Source organism: Lolium perenne, chromosome 1 (assembly GCF_019359855.2).
Source record: "Lolium perenne isolate Kyuss_39 chromosome 1, Kyuss_2.0, whole genome shotgun sequence".
NCBI classification, from domain to species: domain Eukaryota; kingdom Viridiplantae; phylum Streptophyta; class Magnoliopsida; order Poales; family Poaceae; genus Lolium; species Lolium perenne.
The window spans coordinates 259,073,139-259,092,159 of NC_067244.2; the positions used below are offsets into that span (position 1 = coordinate 259,073,139).

The 19,021-nt window shown below is 51.9% G+C and overlaps 1 pseudogene; it reads left to right on the plus strand.

The window, feature by feature from the left end:
• The first annotated feature begins 1,138 nt into the window (after positions 1 to 1,138).
• LOC139834985 (uncharacterized) lies at positions 1,139 to 18,820 on the plus strand (annotated as a pseudogene).
• The last annotated feature ends 201 nt before the right edge of the window (positions 18,821 to 19,021 follow it).

Sequence of the window (19,021 nt, forward strand, 5' to 3'; positions counted from 1 at the left end):
AACATTTGAAAACCATCCTCAGTGCTGGCCATAGTAACTTGGTAGATCCGTCAATCTTTAGATGTCCAGGTATTGAGCAATTTTGAGTGTTTGAAAACAAAGAGCTACATGTAGTCCGGCCTCTTTTTGTCCACTCTAATATTTTATTTTATCAAGTGCAACCATATGGAGGTCAAGACTAGTTCAGCTTATTCTCTTGTGTTGACGCTGTGAATTTTGAAAGGGTCAAGTACCAGGTTTGCTCACGAGTTAATCTATGATGTTGAGTTTTGAATGAGCCATCATGGTCATTTCAGTGTACTTTGTGATGCACCCTTGACAGTTAACAGGGATGAAGTCCTGAAATTACGACGAAGAAAGATCACAGAACATACAGTGTCTGACCTTTTGTCTGTCATTTGTCCCACTTAACATATGATGCAAAGAGAAGTAGCGGTGGTCAAGTTTAAACTCGATAAACCTCTTGTTGATTTATGGCAAGAGTGCACAAGAATGGCTCGCAGCTGCTGCCTAAGATTGGCTGGTCTTTGACAACAGATTAACAGGTGCAGGCACAAGTAGCTGGGCGGCAGAACCTCTCAGGTGAGCTCACCCACACATCATCTATCATGCCAGGATATGCCCCCTTGCTCTTCCCAAAAATATTAGCCCTCTGAAAGAAGAACATATTTCTGTGACTGTGATTGCGTGAATATACCCCGAACAGATACCAAATTCCATGGGGCCATTCTCCAGTTTCCTCGTCATTAACGAGCTGAGGAGTAGATGATTTTGCTATCATCAGTGATGAGTAGGAAGGATTAGTGCAGGTCTCGATCATGAGGCTGTGTTAAGCGCGGCAAAAATAAGCAGCTAGCTAGCATGGTAAATGCTCTCAGATATCCGCCATTGCCGGGATGCACCCAAGAGAGTGACAACAAGCACCTCGACCGATCGCCTTGATCCGTCTGATCATCGGGCGTGCAGTGTTGGTGTTGCAATGGCACACTATAAATAGCACTGCATGCATAGCTGCATGAGTTTTATAGTACTAGTACACAGGCAGCTGACAGCTGATCCAGTGAGTAGGATGTAGGAAGAGAAAGGTTCAGGTTAATTTGGCTAGCTAGCTGTAGTACGTACACGTAGAGGTGCGGCCATGGCCACCGAGAACTACGACCCGGACCAACCGGTGTGGTGCACCGGTACCTGCCCGTCCGGGCCAAGCTTCCGGCGTTCGGAGCCAAGCCGGCATTCGTCTGGGCCGACGACGGGACGCGGCCACCGGCGGCACTCACCTACTCCCAGCTCGACGCCGCGGTGGAACGCATGCATGGCGTCCGGGCTCCTCGGGACGCTCCGGCGAGGTGACACCGTGCTCGTGCTCGATCGCCTCGTCAAGCTCCTCTTCGCGCGCGGGGCTCACGGCGGTGCCCGTCATACCGCCCAACCCGTCCAGGCCCGGCCCGGCTCACGCGCACCTCCTGCGCCGCCGATGCCGACGCCGTCGCTGGCGCGTCGGGCACGATCGCCGCCGCGCTGAGCGGGCTGCGGTGGCTGTCCGTCGAGGAGCTGGAGGGAGGAGTGGCGGCGGGGTGCAGGCAAGGGGCGGACGACACGTACCTGATCCAGTACACGTCCGGCGCGACGGGCGTGCCGAAGCCAGTGGTTGTGACGGGACGGCCGGATCGGCAGCACTACGGGAAAATCAGGCGCTGCCGTGCAGCCAAACTTTGCCGTGAGCTGCCGCACGGCAAAGATTTCTTTGCCGTGCGTAGCAAGAAGAGCGCACGGCAACGAAAAAATGCACGGCAAAGTATGAGCGCAGCGCACGGCAAAGAAACGTATCACGGCAAAGAAAGATATGGCGCACGGCAAAGAAATTTCTCACGGCAAAGAATGGGAGCAGCGCACGGCAAAGATTTTCGGACGGCAAAGACCCTGCAAGCCGCACGGCAAAGAAAGAGCGCACGGCAAAGGCCTGGGCACTGCCGTGCAGCCAAACTTTGCCGTGCAGACAGACAAGTTGCACGGCAAAAGGTCCTTTGCCGTGCGCTTCTCCCTTTGCCGTGCGCCAATCTACATTTTTTTTGTTTTTCTAACTATTTTATTTCATCTACTACTTATATTTATTTTGTTAATTAGTTTTTCTTTTTGATGACTATTTATTACACTATGTGAAATACAAAATTAGTCTCCATGCTCATCCCCCACATATATCAGGGTTCCGGTGCTCCGGCGGCCGTCCCCCTCCTTCCCCCCAAAACAGCGGGACGGCGGGTCTACCCCCTAGATTTCTCCACGCGACGTTCCACCAATATACCTTTTCATAGTTTTAGGTTTGTTTAGTCCATGGACATATGGAAAACCATGTGTGGTACCCTTTGGCACAGTCTAGCCCCCGATATACCCGCGGCGGGACACTTCACCGTACACGTCCAGGAATCTGTTAAGTGTTATCGCCCGAAGGTGAGGAATGTCAGACCGGGGATCCATGCCATGCACCATTTGGTGAATTACACCTAGCATCACACTTTGAAACATAGAATAGGTCCACATGCAAGGTTTGGTGGGGTTCCGGTGCTCCGGCGGTCGTTATCCCCCTCCTCCCCCCAAAACAAATGGAACGTGTGCCCGGCGGGACTACCCCCTAGATTTCTCCGCGCAAGGGTGCACCAATGTAACTTTTCATTCTTTTAGGTTTGTTTAGTACATATACACATGGAGAACCAAAGATTGGGACCCTTTGGCACATATACCAAGCCTAGAGCCATTATCACACGATCGACGGTGTGCACGGTCTACCTGGTTAGGGTTAGGTGTAGGGTTAGGGCTAGGGTTTAGGGGCTAGGGCTAGGGTTTAGGTTAAAGGGTAAGTATTTATGGTTAGGTATAGGTTTAGGGTTTAGGGTTAGGGTTAGGGTTTATGATGCATGGTTCTGCAGCTCCGGCGTCGTGGTTTAGGGATTTAGAGGGGTTTAGGGCTCGAAGCCTCCCCAGTTTAGGGTTTAGGGTTTAGGGGAGCTACTTTTGCACCATTAGACCTTGCACCACACTTTGACACATATCATAGGTCCACATGCAAGGTTTGGTGGGGTTCCGGTGCTCCGGCGGTCGTTATCCCCCTCCTCCCCCAAAACAGCGGGAACGTGTGCCCCGGCGGGTCTACCCCCCTAGATTTCTCCGCGCGAGGGTGCACCAATGTAACTTTTCATAGGTTTAGGTTTGTTTAGTCCATGGACATATGGAAAACCATGTGTGGCACCCTTTGGCACAGTCTAGCCCCGATATACCCGCGGCGGGACACTTCAACAGACACGTCCGTGAATCTGCTAAGTGTTATCGCCCGAAGGTGAGGAATGTCGACCGGGGATCCTTGCCGAGCACCTTTTTGTGAATCACACCTTGCATCACACTTTGACACATAGAATAGGTCCACATGCAAGGTTTGGTGGGGTTCCGGTGCTCCGGCGGTCGTTATCCCCCTCCTCCCCCAAAACATCGGGAACGTGTGCCCCGGCGGGTCTACCCCCCTAGATTTCTCCGCGCGAGGGTGCACCAATGTAACTTTTCATTCCTTTATGTTTGTTTAGTACATATACACATGGAGAACCAAAGATTGGGACCCTTTGGCACATATACCAGCAGCTAGAGCCATTATCACACGATCGACGGTGTGCCTGGTCTACTGGTTAGGGTTAGGTGTAGGGTTAGGGCTAGGGTTTAGGGGCTAGGGCTAGGGTTTAGGTTAAAGGGTAAGTATTTATTGTTAGGTTTAGGTTTAGGGTTTAGGGTTAGGGTTAGGGTTTATGATGCATGCTTCTGCAGCTCCGGCGTCGTGGTTTAGGGATTTAGAGGGGTTTAGGGCTCGAAGCCTCCCGCTTTAGGGTTTAGGGTTTAGGGGAGCTACTTTTGCACCATTACACCTAGCAGCACACTTTGACACATATCATAGGTCCACATGCAAGGTTTGGTGGGGTTCCGGTGCTCCGGCGGTCGTTATCCCCCTCCTCCCCCCAAAACAGCGGAACGTGTGCCCCGGCGGGTCTACCCCCCTAGATTTCTCCGCGCGAGGGTGCACCAATGTAACTTTTGATTCTTTTAGGTTTGTTTAGTACATATACACATGGAGAACCAAAGATTGGGACCCTTTGGCACATATACAGCAGCTAGAGCCATTATCACACGATCGACGGTGTGCTCGGTCTAATCGGTTAGGGTTAGGTGTAGGGTTAGGGCTAGGGTTTAGGGGCTAGGGCTAGGGTTTAGGTTAAAGGGTAAGTATTTATGGTTAGGTTTAGGTTTAGGGTTTAGGGTTAGGGTTAGGGTTTATGATGCATGGTTCTGCAGCTCCGGCGTCGTGGCTTAGGGATTTAGAGGGGTTTAGGGCTCGAAGCCTCACCATATTTGGGTTTAGGGTTTAGGGGAGCTACTTTTGCACCATTAGACCTTGCACCACACTTTGACACATATCATAGGTCCACATGCAAGGTTTGGTGGGGTTCCGGTGCTCCGGCGGTCGTTATCCCCCTCCTCCCCCAAAACAGCGGAACGTGTGCCCCGGCGGGTCTACCCCCCTAGATTTCTCCGCGCGAGGGTGCACCAATGTAACTTTTCATTATTTTAGGTTTGTTTAGTACATATACACATGGAGAACCAAAGATTGGGACCCTTTGGCACATATACCAGCAGCCTAGAGCCATTATCACACGATCGACGGTGTGCTCGATCTATCGGTTAGGGTTAGGTGTAGGGTTAGGGCTAGGGTTTAGGGGCTAGGGCTAGGGTTTAGGTTAAAGGGTAAGTATTTATGGTTAGGTTTAGGTTTAGGGTTTAGGGTTAGGGTTAGGGTTTATGATGCATGGTTCTGCAGCCTCAGGCTGGCCGTGGTTTAGGGATTTAGAGGGGTTTAGGGCTCGAAGCCTCCCATCTTTAGGGTTTAGGGTTTAGGGGAGCTACTTTTGCACCATTAGACCTTGCACCACACTTTGACACATATCATAGGTCCACATGCAAGGTTTGGTGGGGTTCCGGTGCTCCGGCGGTCGTTATCCCCCTCCTCCCCCAAAACAGCGGGAACGTGTGCCCCGGCGGGTCTACCCCCCTAGATTTCTCCGCGCGAGGGTGCACCAATGTAACTTTTCATAGGTTTAGGTTTGTTTAGTCCATGGACATATGGAAAACCATGTGTGGCACCCTTTGGCACAGTCTAGCAGCCGATATACCCGAGGCGGCACAGTTCAGGTACACGTCCGTAGAACTGCTAAGTGTTATCGCCCGAAGGTGAGGAATGTCGACCGGGATCCATGCCATGCACCATTTTGTGAATCACACCTTGCATCACACTTTGACACATAGAATAGGTCCACATGCAAGGTTTGGTGGGGTTCCTGGTGCTCCGGCGGTCGTTATCCCCCTCCTCCCCCAAAACAGCGGAACGTGTGCCCCGGCGGGTCTACCCCCCTAGATTTCTCCGCGCGAGGGTGCACCAATGTAACTTTTCATTCCTTTATGTTTGTTTAGTACATATACACATGGAGAACCAAAGATTGGGACCCTTTGGCACATATACCAGCAGCTAGAGCCATTATCACACGATCGACGGTGTGCCTGGTCTACTGGTTAGGGTTAGGTGTAGGGTTAGGGCTAGGGTTTAGGGGCTAGGGCTAGGGTTTAGGTTAAAGGGTAAGTATTTATGGTTAGGTATAGGTTTAGGGTTTAGGGTTAGGGTTAGGGTTTATGATGCATGGTTCTGCAGCTCCGGCGTCGTGGTTTAGGGATTTAGAGGGGTTTAGGGCTCGAAGCCTCCCCAGTTTAGGGTTTAGGGTTTAGGGGAGCTACTTTTGCACCATTAGACCTTGCACCACACTTTGACACATATCATAGGTCCACATGCAAGGTTTGGTGGGGTTCCGGTGCTCCGGCGGTCGTTATCCCCCTCCTCCCCCAAAACAGCGGAACGTGTGCCCCGGCGGGTCTACCCCCCTAGATTTCTCCGCGCGAGGGTGCACCAATGTAACTTTTCATTATTTTAGGTTTGTTTAGTACATATACACATGGAGAACCAAAGATTGGGACCCTTTGGCACATATACCAGCAGCTAGAGCCATTATCACACGATCGACGGTGTGCCTGATCTACTGGTTAGGGTTAGGTGTAGGGTTAGGGCTAGGGTTTAGGGGCTAGGGCTAGGGTTTAGGTTAAAGGGTAAGTATTTATGGTTAGGTTTAGGTTTAGGGTTTAGGGTTAGGGTTAGGGTTTATGATGCATGCTTCTGCAGCTCCGGCGTCGTGGTTTAGGGATTTAGAGGGGTTTAGGGCTCGAAGCCTCCCCAGTTTAGGGTTTAGGGTTTAGGGGAGCTACTTTTGCACCATTAGACCTTGCACCACACTTTGACACATATCATAGGTCCACATGCAAGGTTTGGTGGGGTTCCGGTGCTCCGGCGGTCGTTATCCCCCTCCTCCCCCAAAACAGCGGAACGTGTGCCCCGGCGGGTCTACCCCCCTAGATTTCTCCGCGCGAGGGTGCACCAATGTAACTTTTCATAGGTTTAGGTTTGTTTAGTCCATGGACATATGGAAAACCATGTGTGGCACCCTTTGGCACAGTCTAGCCCCCGATATACCCGCGGCGGGACACTTCAGCGTACACGTCCAGGAATCTGTTAAGTGTTATCGCCCGAAGGTGAGGAATGTCGATCGGGATCCATGCCATGCACCATTTTGTGAATCACACCTTGCATCACACTTTGACACATAGAATAGGTCCACATGCAAGGTTTGGTGGGGTTCCGGTGCTCCGGCGGTCGTTATCCCCCTCCTCCCCCAAAACAGCGGAACGTGTGCCCCGGCGGGTCTACCCCCCTAGATTTCTCCGCGCGAGGGTGCACCAATGTAACTTTTCATAGGTTTAGGTTTGTTTAGTCCATGGACATATGGAAAACCATGTGTGGCACCCTTTGGCACAGTCTAGCCCCCGATATACCCGCGGCGGGACACTTCAACAGACACGTCCAGGAATCATTAAGTGTTATCGCCCGAAGGTGAGGAATGTCGACCGGGATCCATGCCATGCACCATTTTGTGAATCACACCTTGCATCACACTTTGACACATAGAATAGGTCCACATGCAAGGTTTGGTGGGGTTCCGGTGCTCGGCGGTCGTTATCCCCCTCCTCCCCCCAAAACAATGAACGTGTGCCCCGGCGGGTCTACCCCCCTAGATTTCTCCGCGCGAGGGTGCACCAATGTAACTTTTCATTCCTTTATGTTTTTTTTAGTACATATACACATGGAGAACCAAAGATTGGGACCCTTTGGCACATATACCAGCAGCTAGAGCCATTATCACACGATCGACGGTGTGCCTGGTCTACTGGTTAGGGTTAGGTGTAGGGTTAGGGCTAGGGTTTAGGGGCTATGTCAATGTTTTAGGTTAAAGGTTAATTATTTATTGTTAGGTTTAGGTTTAGGGTTTAGGGTTAGGGTTAGGGTTTATGATGCATGCTTCGCAGCTCAAGGCCGTGGTTTAGGGATTTAGAGGGGTTTAGGGCTCAAGCCTCCCGGGCTTAGGGTTTAGGGTTTAGGGGAGCTACTTTTGCACCATTAGACCTTGCACCACACTTTGACACATATCATAGGTCCACATGCAAGGTTTGGTGGGGTTCCGGTGCTCCGGCGGTCGTTATCCCCCTCCTCCCCCAAAACAGCGGGAACGTGTGCCCCGGCGGGTCTACCCCCCTAGATTTCTCCGCGCGAGGGTGCACCAATGTAACTTTTCATAGGTTTAGGTTTGTTTAGTCCATGGACATATGGAAAACCATGTGTGGCACCCTTTGGCACAGTCTAGCCCCCGATATACCCGCGGCGGGACACTTCAGCGTACACGTCCAGGAATCTGTTAAGTGTTATCGCCCGAAGGTGAGGAATGTCAGACCGGGGATCCATGCCATGCACCATTTTGTGAATCACACCTTGCATCACACTTTGACACATATAATAGGTCCACATGCAAGGTTTGGTGGGGTTCCGGTGCTCCGGCGGTCGTTATCCCCCTCCTCCCCCCAAAACAGCGGAACGTGTGCCCCGGCGGGTCTACCCCCCTAGATTTCTCCGCGCGAGGGTGCACCAATGTAACTTTTCATTCCTTTATGTTTGTTTAGTACATATACACATGGAGAACCAAAGATTGGGACCCTTTGGCACATATACCAGCAGCTAGAGCCATTATCACACGATCGACGGTGTGCCTGGTCTACTGGTTAGGGTTAGGTGTAGGGTTAGGGCTAGGGTTTAGGGGCTAGGGCTAGGGTTTAGGTTAAAGGGTAAGTATTTATTGTTAGGTTTAGGTTTAGGGTTTAGGGTTAGGGTTAGGGTTTATGATGCATGCTTCTGCAGCTCCGGCGTCGTGGTTTAGGGATTTAGAGGGGTTTAGGGCTCGAAGCCTCCCCAGTTTAGGGTTTAGGGTTTAGGGGAGCTACTTTTGCACCATTACACCTAGCAGCACACTTTGACACATATCATAGGTCCACATGCAAGATTTGGTGGGGTTCTGGTGTTCCGGCGGTCGTTCTCCCCCTCCTCCCCCCAAAACAGCGAAACGGGTGCCCCAGCGGGTCTACCCCCCTAGATTTCTCCGCGCGAGGGTGCAACTATGTACATTTTCATTCTTTTAGGTAAGGATTTATGGTTAGGTATAGGTTTAGGGTTTAGGGTTAGGGTTAGGGTTTATGATGCATGGTTTTGCAGCTCCGGTGTTTCAAAGACGCATAGTCATCGATCATCGCATGCCGGCCTGGCATGACAGGATACGATCTACTGAGGAGGGTCAAGGTAAAGATATTTGCATAGCCTTTATTCTTGCTCTGCTAATTTGAGCATGCATTCATTCATTTCATAGCATGGTACACATTTTCCTCCTTCTCTTCACGATCGAGTCTTATTTACGGCTTTCTCTCAAGTTAGTAGTTGTATTCTATATATGTAACCTCCTACAATGGTTTTGAGTGAACCAAAGCATACTATCTAGCCTCAAATACCTTATATCAATGTCAGCACTAAAGGGTACAAAATCATCCTAGCAACCTTATAAATGAAATGATAAAAAAAAAAAAAAAAAAATCGTTGCCGTGCGCAGGCGCACGGCAAAGAAGCCTGCCGCACGGCAAAGGCCGCCCTGCGCACGGCAAAGGGGCGCCGCACGGCAAAGGCTCTTTGCCGCACGGCAAAGAACCCCGCACGGCAACGATTGCGGATAAGAAAACCTGGTCGGGACGCGCCCGAGCCACAAACGCGCGCCTCTCTCGTCCCCTCTTCTTCGCGTTGCCCGCCTCGTCCGCCGCCTCGCCCGCCGCCTCGCCCGCCGCCTCGCCCGCGGCCTCGTCCATCCACCTCGCCGCCTCGCCCGCCTAGACCCCATCCACCTCGCTCGCCGCCTCGCCCGCGCGCCCGCGCACATCGCCCTCCCAGCCGTCGCAGCCGGCACCGCCACCTCCGCCACCGGCCGCCCGTCCCTCGCTGCTCGCTTCGAGCTCGCCCGTGGCCTCGCCCCTTCTACTTCGCCCCGACCCGCCTGCCCCGTCCGCCGCCGCGCCTCGGCCAGTCTCCCGCGCGACGTGTATGGCTCCCCGGCCTTCTCTTTTTTTGCCTATTTTTGCCTATCTTTGGATTGAGGGTCGAGCAGCGAGAATGGTGTGGTCTGCTGCGTGCGCAGCATCTCGATATTGAGAAGAGAGAAGAGAATAGAGAGATTTAGTATGCGGACAATTGTGTTATATTAATTCGGTAGTTGCAAGAAATTAATATGCTGCGAGATTTAGTATCATGGCAAAGTTTTAAATCGAGAGAGTCTGAGCGATGAGACATCCAAATCGAATATCTAATAGGAGTATATATATTTTCCGTAGCAACGCACGGGTATTGTGCTAGTTGATATAGGGTAGTTATAAAATAATTAGCATGCAAATAGGAGGGAGTGGTGCTAGTAGATTATATCCCAAACGGGGTTAATAGAAAGTTAGAGTTGTGGAGGCGATGTTGTATGTCGCGGAGTGTTGGCCAACGAAGAGATGACATATGAAGTGTTGGATTGGTTGATGCGTAAGAAGTAATACAGGGCGTTGGAGTGGGGAGACTTGAGATTGCTTTGCAGTTGGATGCTTCCGTCCTATCCTATCCCATATGAAGCGATAGAAATCAACCAATGACTATTTTTAAAAAGTCGTGTTCACTTGCATGACTATTTTATTTCCTCGGTATGCAGGTGATGCTTCGAGGTGGACACGGGGGGCAGCGTCGCAGGGGTGTTTGACGGGGGGCAGCGTCCCGGATCTTCTTCGGCGATTCTCTCACGCGTCTAGGGTATAAATCTCCCTCCCACCTTTACATGTACCTAGGTTTTCTTTTTGTCTAGATCACCAAGTCTGTCGCGATACCTAGGCGTCTCTTCCCGACCGTAAGGGTTACGCGGATAAATATGCATTAGTGGTCTCGCATATTATGAACCGTAACTCTTACGGCATTTATCGGGACAGCCGGCGGATGCGTAGTTGGGTACGTTCTCCCAGCTCTACCCCGATCCGAGACAGGATTTCGGTAGCGCCTCCCCGTTGTTCTCCGGATGCACACCCCTCTCGGCTTTTTGCCGAGACGTGTATCGGGAGAGCAGCGGGGAGGTGCTGCCGAAATTCTGTCTCGGATCGGGGTAGAGCTGGGAGAACGTACTCAATCTACGGATCCGGCGGCTGCTAGGAGCCCACCTAGTAGAGTTTCAGGTTGATGCACGCGTAAAAAAATAAAGATATGATGCATTTATTTCCTATTTGATATATAAATGCTATGTTCGTCTGTTTTGTTGCTGATTAGAGGATGGATAATCGTGGCTGGATGTACGATGGCAGAATCAGCCAAGTGCAACTATACCGATGAATGGGGAGAAAAGACCGAGCAGCTTTGTGGATAGGGCGTTTGCCATCCCTACCAGACCTATAAGTGTTTGGTGCCCTTGTAGTAAGTGCGCTAACCGAAAGGCACAGGACAAGGAAACTATGAGTATGCACCTGATCAAGTTTGGGTTCACACCGTCCTACAGGATTTGGACTTACCATGGAGAAAAGGCAAAGAAACGTGCTAGGAAGGAGGTGCGGCAGATTCAACCTAGGGGGGAATATGACACTGGTTTTGATAGGTGCTTAGAAAACTTGGCTAATGGTAATGTGCCTGAAAGCTCTCATGTAGAGGTGGAGACACCTCAGGATGCGGAGACAAGTGAGGACCCGGAGGAAAACACAAAGGAGTACTATGAGGCTCTGTTTGCTTCGCAGAAACCCCTACATGAAAATACAGAGGTTACCCAACTAGATGCCATCGCTCGCCTTATGGCCTTGAAGTGCCATAGGAACTTGTGCGAGAGATGGGTTCGATGAACTTCTGGTCATTGTAGGCAGCCTTCTCGCCGAAAGGGCACCTCTTGCCGCAAAACTTCTACTATTCGACCAAATTGCTCGTTGACCTTAAGATGTCATCTCAAAGATACACGCTTGTCCAAAGGGATGCATGCTATTCGAGAGGAGCACGCTGACACAAATTATTGCATCAAATGCAATTCCTCTAGGTACTTTGAGGTAGACCGCAATGGTGATGGTCGAAGAGGCAGACCACGGTTGCCAAGAATATCCTCCGCTATCTTCCAAGCTTCTACCGAGGATCCAGCGGCTCTTCATGACCGAGGATACTGCCCAACAGATGAGGTGGGCCGTGGAAGGAAACAGGATACACCGACAAGATGATACATCCGTCGGATGGTACCGCATGGAAGAACTTTGTGAAGAAATTTCCACCGAAAGCAGGTGACCCGAGGAGCGTAGGCAGCTTGCGATATCAACCGATGGGTTCAATCCATATGGTATGTCGGCTGCAGATACGGTTGTTGGCCGGTGTTTGTTATTCCCATGAACCTCCCCCCGGCATCCGCATGAGATCGGAGAACATGTTTGTGTCGATGATAATCCTGTGGCCCAAATACCCGGGCAAGAACATGAATGTGTACCTGGAACCGCTGGTGGATGACTTGGTTCGTGGCTGGGAAGGTCGCGGGATCCGAACATATGACGCATCAAAGAAGGAGTACTTCGATATGTATGTGTGGTACCACACGTCCCCGCATGACCTGCCAGCACGTGCTTTGTTCTGCGGGTGGTGTACACATGGGAAGTGGCCTTGCCCACAAGCAAGTGCATGTGCCGTGACTTTCTTCTGGCTAAACAAGGGAGGCAAGTATTCATGCTTTGATGAAGCTCGACAGTTCCTTGAGCGGAGGCATGCATACAGGAGTGATGTAAAGAGTTTCAAGAAAGGCCGTGTTGTCCGTGGCCCGAAGCCAATTCCGAAGACCGGAACGGAAATCAAGGCCGAGTTAGATGCTCTTCAGCCTAGCCCCGATGGGAATGGTTTCTTAGGATATGGGGAGACACACCAATGGACTCACAAGCCGTGCTTATGGAAGCTCCCTTACTTTGAGTTTCTCGAGCTCCCGCATAACATTGATGTAATGCACACCGAGAAGAATATCAGTGAAGCCATTTGGAGCACGATTGTGGACACTGAGAAGACGAAGGATAACATAAAGGCTCGAATTGATCAAGAAAGGTGGTGTGATAGGCCAGAGTTGAACATGCAGCCACCTAATGGTGCCAAAAAAACTTGGACTAAGCCACACGCTCCGTTACGCCTCACAAAGGCCCAAAAAGGGAGGTCTTCCAATGGATGAAGGACTCCTTGTTTTTCCCCGATGGGTTCGCAGCCAACCGGATGAGGGGCCTGAACATTGAAACGCTGCGAGTACAAGGACTCGAAGAGTCATGACTACCACATATGGCTTGAGCGGATAATGCCGGTGATGATTCGAGGCTATGTCCCCGAGAAGACTTGGCGAGTGCTAGCGAGGTTGAGTTTTTCTTCCGCCAGATTTGTGCTAGGGAGTTAGACACTAAAGTGATTGAGAAGCTGGATGAAGAGGCACCCGTGTTGCTTTGCGATCCGGAGAAGATCTTTCCTCCGGGGTTTTTTAATCCGATGCAACACATGATCCCGCACCTCGCGGAGGAGTGCTTAAAGGGGGCCCGAATTGGGGCCGTTGGCAGTTTGGTCCCGAGAGAGAAACACAAAAGCTTCGTCAAATGACTCGGCAATAAATGCAAGATCGAAGCATCCATAGCCGAGGCAGTCCTGAACGTGGAGGTGGCAAACTTCACCACTAAGCACTATGATCCCAACATTCCCACAAAGCACAACCCGGTCCTCCGTTACAATGCCGCCAACAATGAAGAAGTACCCAAGCTTAGCATCTTCGTGGGGCTTGGTGGCAAGTCAAGTGGCTCGAAGCCGTACGTAACGGACCTACCCGAGCGGACCTTGATCCACTCGTATGTCTTAAACACCATGGTCGAAGTGAAGCCGTACATCGAGTAAGTGCGAACCATTTAATTATTCGCAAACATTCACTCGTATGTTCGTGGCTAACTCTTCCTCTTTTCATCGGTATAGGAAATTCAAGGCTATACATTGGAAGAATACCCACAGGGAGCCTACCCGGAAGAATCCAAGCAAATTTTCGATAAGGGAGGCGGTTTCGGTTTCAGTAGCTGGTTTTGTAATTTGGTACTATTCTATCCAAATTAGCTAGCACTTCCTACATTTATCGGTCATTTCTCGTTCTAAACTTCTTGTGCTAAACTTGTAGGCAAGAACTGACAAAGAGATGAAGTCGTAGCTAAGAAAAATTGCTAGGGGCTTTGACCATTCCGTAGAAGCGTTCAACTCCTATGACGTGAACGGGTATCGCTTCTGCACCCATCAATACACAACAAGCCGGCCCAACGCGAAGACAATAAATAGTGGGGTGGTATGTCAAGGTGATGATGGGCTCCATTACTATGGAAGAGTCGAGGGTATATACGAGCTGAATTACGGGTTTCACAAAGGGCTAAATCCCGTCGTCTTCAAATGCCATTGGTTTGACCCACGTCGGGTGAGACGGGATCCTGAAATTGGGTTGGTCGAAGTTGAAAGGAACTCCGTTTATAAGGGAGAGGATGTGTACATCTTGGCAACCCAGGCCTTTCAAGTATTCTATCTCCCGTACGCGTGCAGAAACCCGACAAAACGTCTACATGGATGGGATGTTGTGATGACGGTGCCTTCACGCAATAGGCCGCCCCCGCCAAACAAGGACGATTACCGCCGCGTAGACCCCACAGCAAGGAGTGTCGAGTTTTATCAGGAAGAAGGGCTCCCCGGCCATTTCACAATCGGCTTGCCGACTATCGATGACATGGTCGTAGACGATGAACAAGAAGACGCGGGCATGGATGGAGACAATGCAGAAGATGAAGCCGAGGATGTTCCGTGCCCCGGAAGACCTGAGTTTGCTCGAGGCGTTCAAAGCAGGGATTGACCTCGATGCAGATGGACCACCTCCAGGTTTCATTGATGATTATTGGTTCGCCGAGCCTGATGACGATGAGGAGACACGCGGTCCAATCACGGATGGCGACACAGGCTACTGATCTATGTAGTAGTAATTGTGAGGCTAGCCTATTTGTAATAACTCCGTGTAATAGAGATTGTCTAGCTAGGTTATTTGTAAGAACTCCGTGCTATGTTTGAGAGAACTCTATGGTAGCTATTTGTTGCTTCCACTAATTAATTAATGTTCATCCTTTTGCATTATTTGTTGCTTTCATTAATGTTCATCTACTTATATTTCTGTTGCTTTCACTAATATTTATCTCTTTACAATATTGCGTACTAATAAACCTCTCTCTTCATTTGTGTTTGCAGGTGATTGAAGCATGCCGCCAAAAAAAAGGGGTGGCGGTCTTAAAAAGAAGCTCAAGGACTTGGTAGGTGCAGGGACTTCGAGGCGGGGCCGAGCTACTACCCCCCCTCCTAGCCCCCCTCCTGTCGCTCCCACAGGGCGGCCGCGTAGGAAGAATGCGACGCGGGTACTCACTCCTAGTCCTAGCCCCCCTCCCGCAGCCGATGATGATGACGAGGAGGAGGACCAGGAGCACTACGGGGGTGGGGAGGACCAGGAGGAGGAGGTGGGGGGGGAGGACCCGGAGGTGGTGGGGGGTGGGGAGGACCAGGAGGAGGAGGGGGACGAGGAGGACCTCTCGGAGGATGAGGGGTTGGGGAACTTAGTGTTCGATCCTGATCCAAGCCTAGAGTGGTGTGAGCCGGAGGATTACCAGTACGTTCCAGCTTTGGAGAGGCTGAGGCCACGTGATAGGAAGCCATATCGGCGTGGGATAACACAGCCCCCTCGCCGAGGAGCTGGCGCCACAGTGCACGTTGTTCTTGTGCCCTATGGAAGGAGGTACATGTTATTTTTTGGCATTTCGTTATCGCAATATTGTCATTATCAAAATAATTATCACATACATATTGATGTTGTCGTTTCATGGTGCAGCTCGTTCCAGCTTTGAAGACCCGACGCAGAGACCGCCACGTGGGTACTCGAACATCCTTGGGGGCCTACTTAGGTGGTATTTCCCTGGGATAGTCAACTTGCCTACTGGTGGCTGCGACGTAGCTTGGAGGTGGGCGCACTACAGCCTCGCGGAAGATCCTCTTGGCCGCGGCACCGCGGCGGATATGGTTGTTGCCAAATTCTGGGTACGTGACTTTTGACTTCTTACCATTCATACACTCTCCTTGGTTCACAATAATTGCACTAATGCCCCTTGTTTTACCTATGTGCATGGTTGCAGAAATACTTCAAGAGGGCCGAGGGCAAGGAGAATGCGTGCGATGATGTCCTACACCAGCTTGCAAGGAAGAGGGTGATCGGCATGCACTACGAGGCACGTGTTCGGTGCGTCCCGCGATCGGCACGCCGACCGCTTCGTCCACATGAGTAAGGAGGACGCTCGCGACACGCTCATGCAGCCGTGGCAGTACTTGTGTATTTGCATTTATGTGTTATTGATTTCTTTATCGCCATGTAGTTTATTTTACCATAATGGGTTTATCTTGTGCATGTAGAACCCTCCTCAGTACGTCGGCAACGACGATAGGTGCTTTCGTGCGATGGTCATGTGGTGGACATGCCCCCAGTACCTCAAGAAGCACGAGGAGGGCAAGGCGAAGCGGGCAGAGATGCGAGGTGGATCGCATATCCAAGGCAGCATCCCCATCTCTCTTCACCTGCAGAAGGAGGTGAGCAAATTAATGGTTCCTTCATTCTTTGAATTCATGTTATATATTTGTTAACTCCGCAAGGGTGTGTCACTTCACTCAATTACATGTTCTCTTTTGCAGGAAGTCAGGACAGGAGCGAAGCCTAACGTCTTTGCCGTGCTAAAGAAGATGAAGCAAAGGAAGACGCCAGATCCCGAGACGGGGTCCGTGTGGGTTAACCCGCAATCCGAGACCCAGTGCACGGCGTATGTCTCCAAGTTCAAGCGAAGCACGGCGAGGACGCCAATCCAGAGGCCGAGGACTTTGACCACGAGGTCGCGGTGCTTGCGGGAGAAGGCTTGAAGCATGGCCGCCTATGGTTTGGTGACGGGTGCGTCGACCCAGCGAGGGTTCCCTCTCTCCGCGATCCGTCGTGGTCGTAAGAGCGGCCAGCCTGAGGTAGAGCCCCGGCCACGGGCTTCGGATCTAGCTGTCGAGCGGTTACGGGTATGTTCTTCCTCGGGTCTCTACATTTCCTTTACATGCTTTCCATTGAAATGTTAATGACATCGCGGCAACACAACGTAGGAGGAGATGGCAGCGAAGGAGCAAAGTGCCCAGGAGCACGCACGGAACATGGAGCGGCAGATTCTGGAGTACCAGACGAGCAGCAGATTACGAGATGATGCAGCAGATGCAACAGCAGCAGCAGCAGATGATGCAGCAGCAGCAGGCACAGATGAGCTGGCTCATGAGCCAGACGGCTCTGTCTTCTCCACCGGGGAGTCTTCCTCCTCCACCTTACTCCATGTGGATGCCGCCACCGCCCACTCAGACCCCGGGGACACCTATCACCGTCAACAACATGAACATCATCCGGAGCATGAACCTCGGTGAGTCCTCCTACGCTTGTGCCCAACCCGCTACTTGTGCTTGTTCAAGTGTTCAATATGCAAATGCATGTTAATTCCATCAACCTGCTTATAGATTTTATGTCACAAGGCAATGACAATGAGGCCGGCGGAAGCGGAGGAGGACAATAAGGTTGATGGCATGGTCTTGATGGATTTGTGGACTTTCCCGTTATGGATTGTACTTGTACTTGATGTGTGTTGATGTATTTGTGGACATTGCACTTGTACTTGATGTATTTGTGGACATTGCACTTGTTATGCATAAACTATGTGTGCTCGATGTATTTGTGGTGTTGTTCATGTGTTTGGTGATGCTATGGTGAATATATATGTTGTATATGTTATATATATGTGAAATGCAATTTTGAAATGCAGGGAATAAAGAAAAACAGAAAAAAATGAAAAAACCAGGGGCCTTTGCCGTGTGTATGCACACGGCAAAGGACATTTGGTCACTTTGCCGTGTGCATACACACGGAAAAGGCGCCACGTGGCGCAAGCCTGTGCTCCTGGGAAGCCAGTGTGTGTCCCTGGAGAATCCTTTGCCGTGCGTGCTTTGGGGAGTGGGCGCACGGCAAAGAGGAGAAGCACGGCAACGAGCGGGCGCACGGCAACGTCGGGGCGCACGGCAGCGTCGGGGGCGCACGGCAGCGTTTGGTGGCACGGCAGCGTCGGGGCGCACGGCAACGTCTGGGCGCACGGCAGCCTCCAGGACGCACGGCAGAGACGGCGCGCACGGCAAAGGAGTGGGCGCACGGCAACGAGCGCGCGCACGGCAAACGCTCGGTCGCACGGCAACGAGAGCGCGCACGGCAACGAGCCTTTGCCGTGCGGTTTGGTCAGGCGCACGGCAATGTCTTCTTTGCCGTCGAGGGCGTTGCCGTGCAGACGCTGCCGTGCGCCGACGCACGGCAAATCCTTTGCCGTGCAAATAGGCCCCTTTGCCGTGCGATTGGTCGCACGGCAACGTAGTGTTTTCCCGTAGTGCAGCCCATAACGTGCGGGCGGCGAGAAGGGCTTACGACCGACCAGCGTGATCGTGTCGTGGTCGTGGTCGTGGCTGCCACAGTACCACGACTGCGGCCTCATGTTCCTGCATGCTCCTCACCGTCGTCTCCGGCGCCACCCGCGTGCTCGCGTCCCCCGACGCAATCCTCCGCCGCCCGCGCCTCTGAGTTCAGGGCGACGTGCACGCCCGTGCCGTCCTTCACGCCGCCGCTAGTGCTCAGGCGCGGCGACCGGTGCAGCTGGGCAGCCTGCGCAACCTGATACTGATAAACGAGCCGATGTACAAGGCGTGCGTGGACGAGTTCGTGCTGCACGCGGGGTCCGTACGGCCTCGCCGAGAACTGCACGTTCGTGTCCACGGCGTGGCGGCGGAGCACCAGCCAGCGCGCGGAAGAGCTCCCATCGCACAGGGAGGTCCTGCCGTCCGCGAGGCTCGCTTTCGTCGAGATCACCGTGGTGAACGAGGAGCGCGGCGAGCCGGTGGCGGACGGCGTACGTCGAGGGGGGAGGTGTGGGTTTCATCGCACAGCAACGTCTCGAGGCGTTCTGCGGGGAGGGCCGGGCCGGGTCGTCGTGCTTCGTGCGCACGGGCGACGTCGACCGCGGCGTGATCACGGGCGGTAGGGATTTATGGGCACCTTACTCTGACTCTGGAGCACTTTTTAAAATGCCCCTAAATACCTTTTTTGGAGGTACTTTGGTCAAAATGCCTCTAATGTCGTACCTATTGGGGTAATTTGGAGAAGTGCCCCAGTAGGTATATATATATATATATATATATTGGGACAGTTTGGAGAAGTGCCCCAATTGGTATATACCTATTGGAGCAGTTTAGAGAAGTGCCCCAATAGATAAGCACTTTAGATAAGTGCCTCAATTGGTACGTCTAAAATGGTCAAGTCAAATTTTGTCTACAGAAGCAATACCAAACAAATTA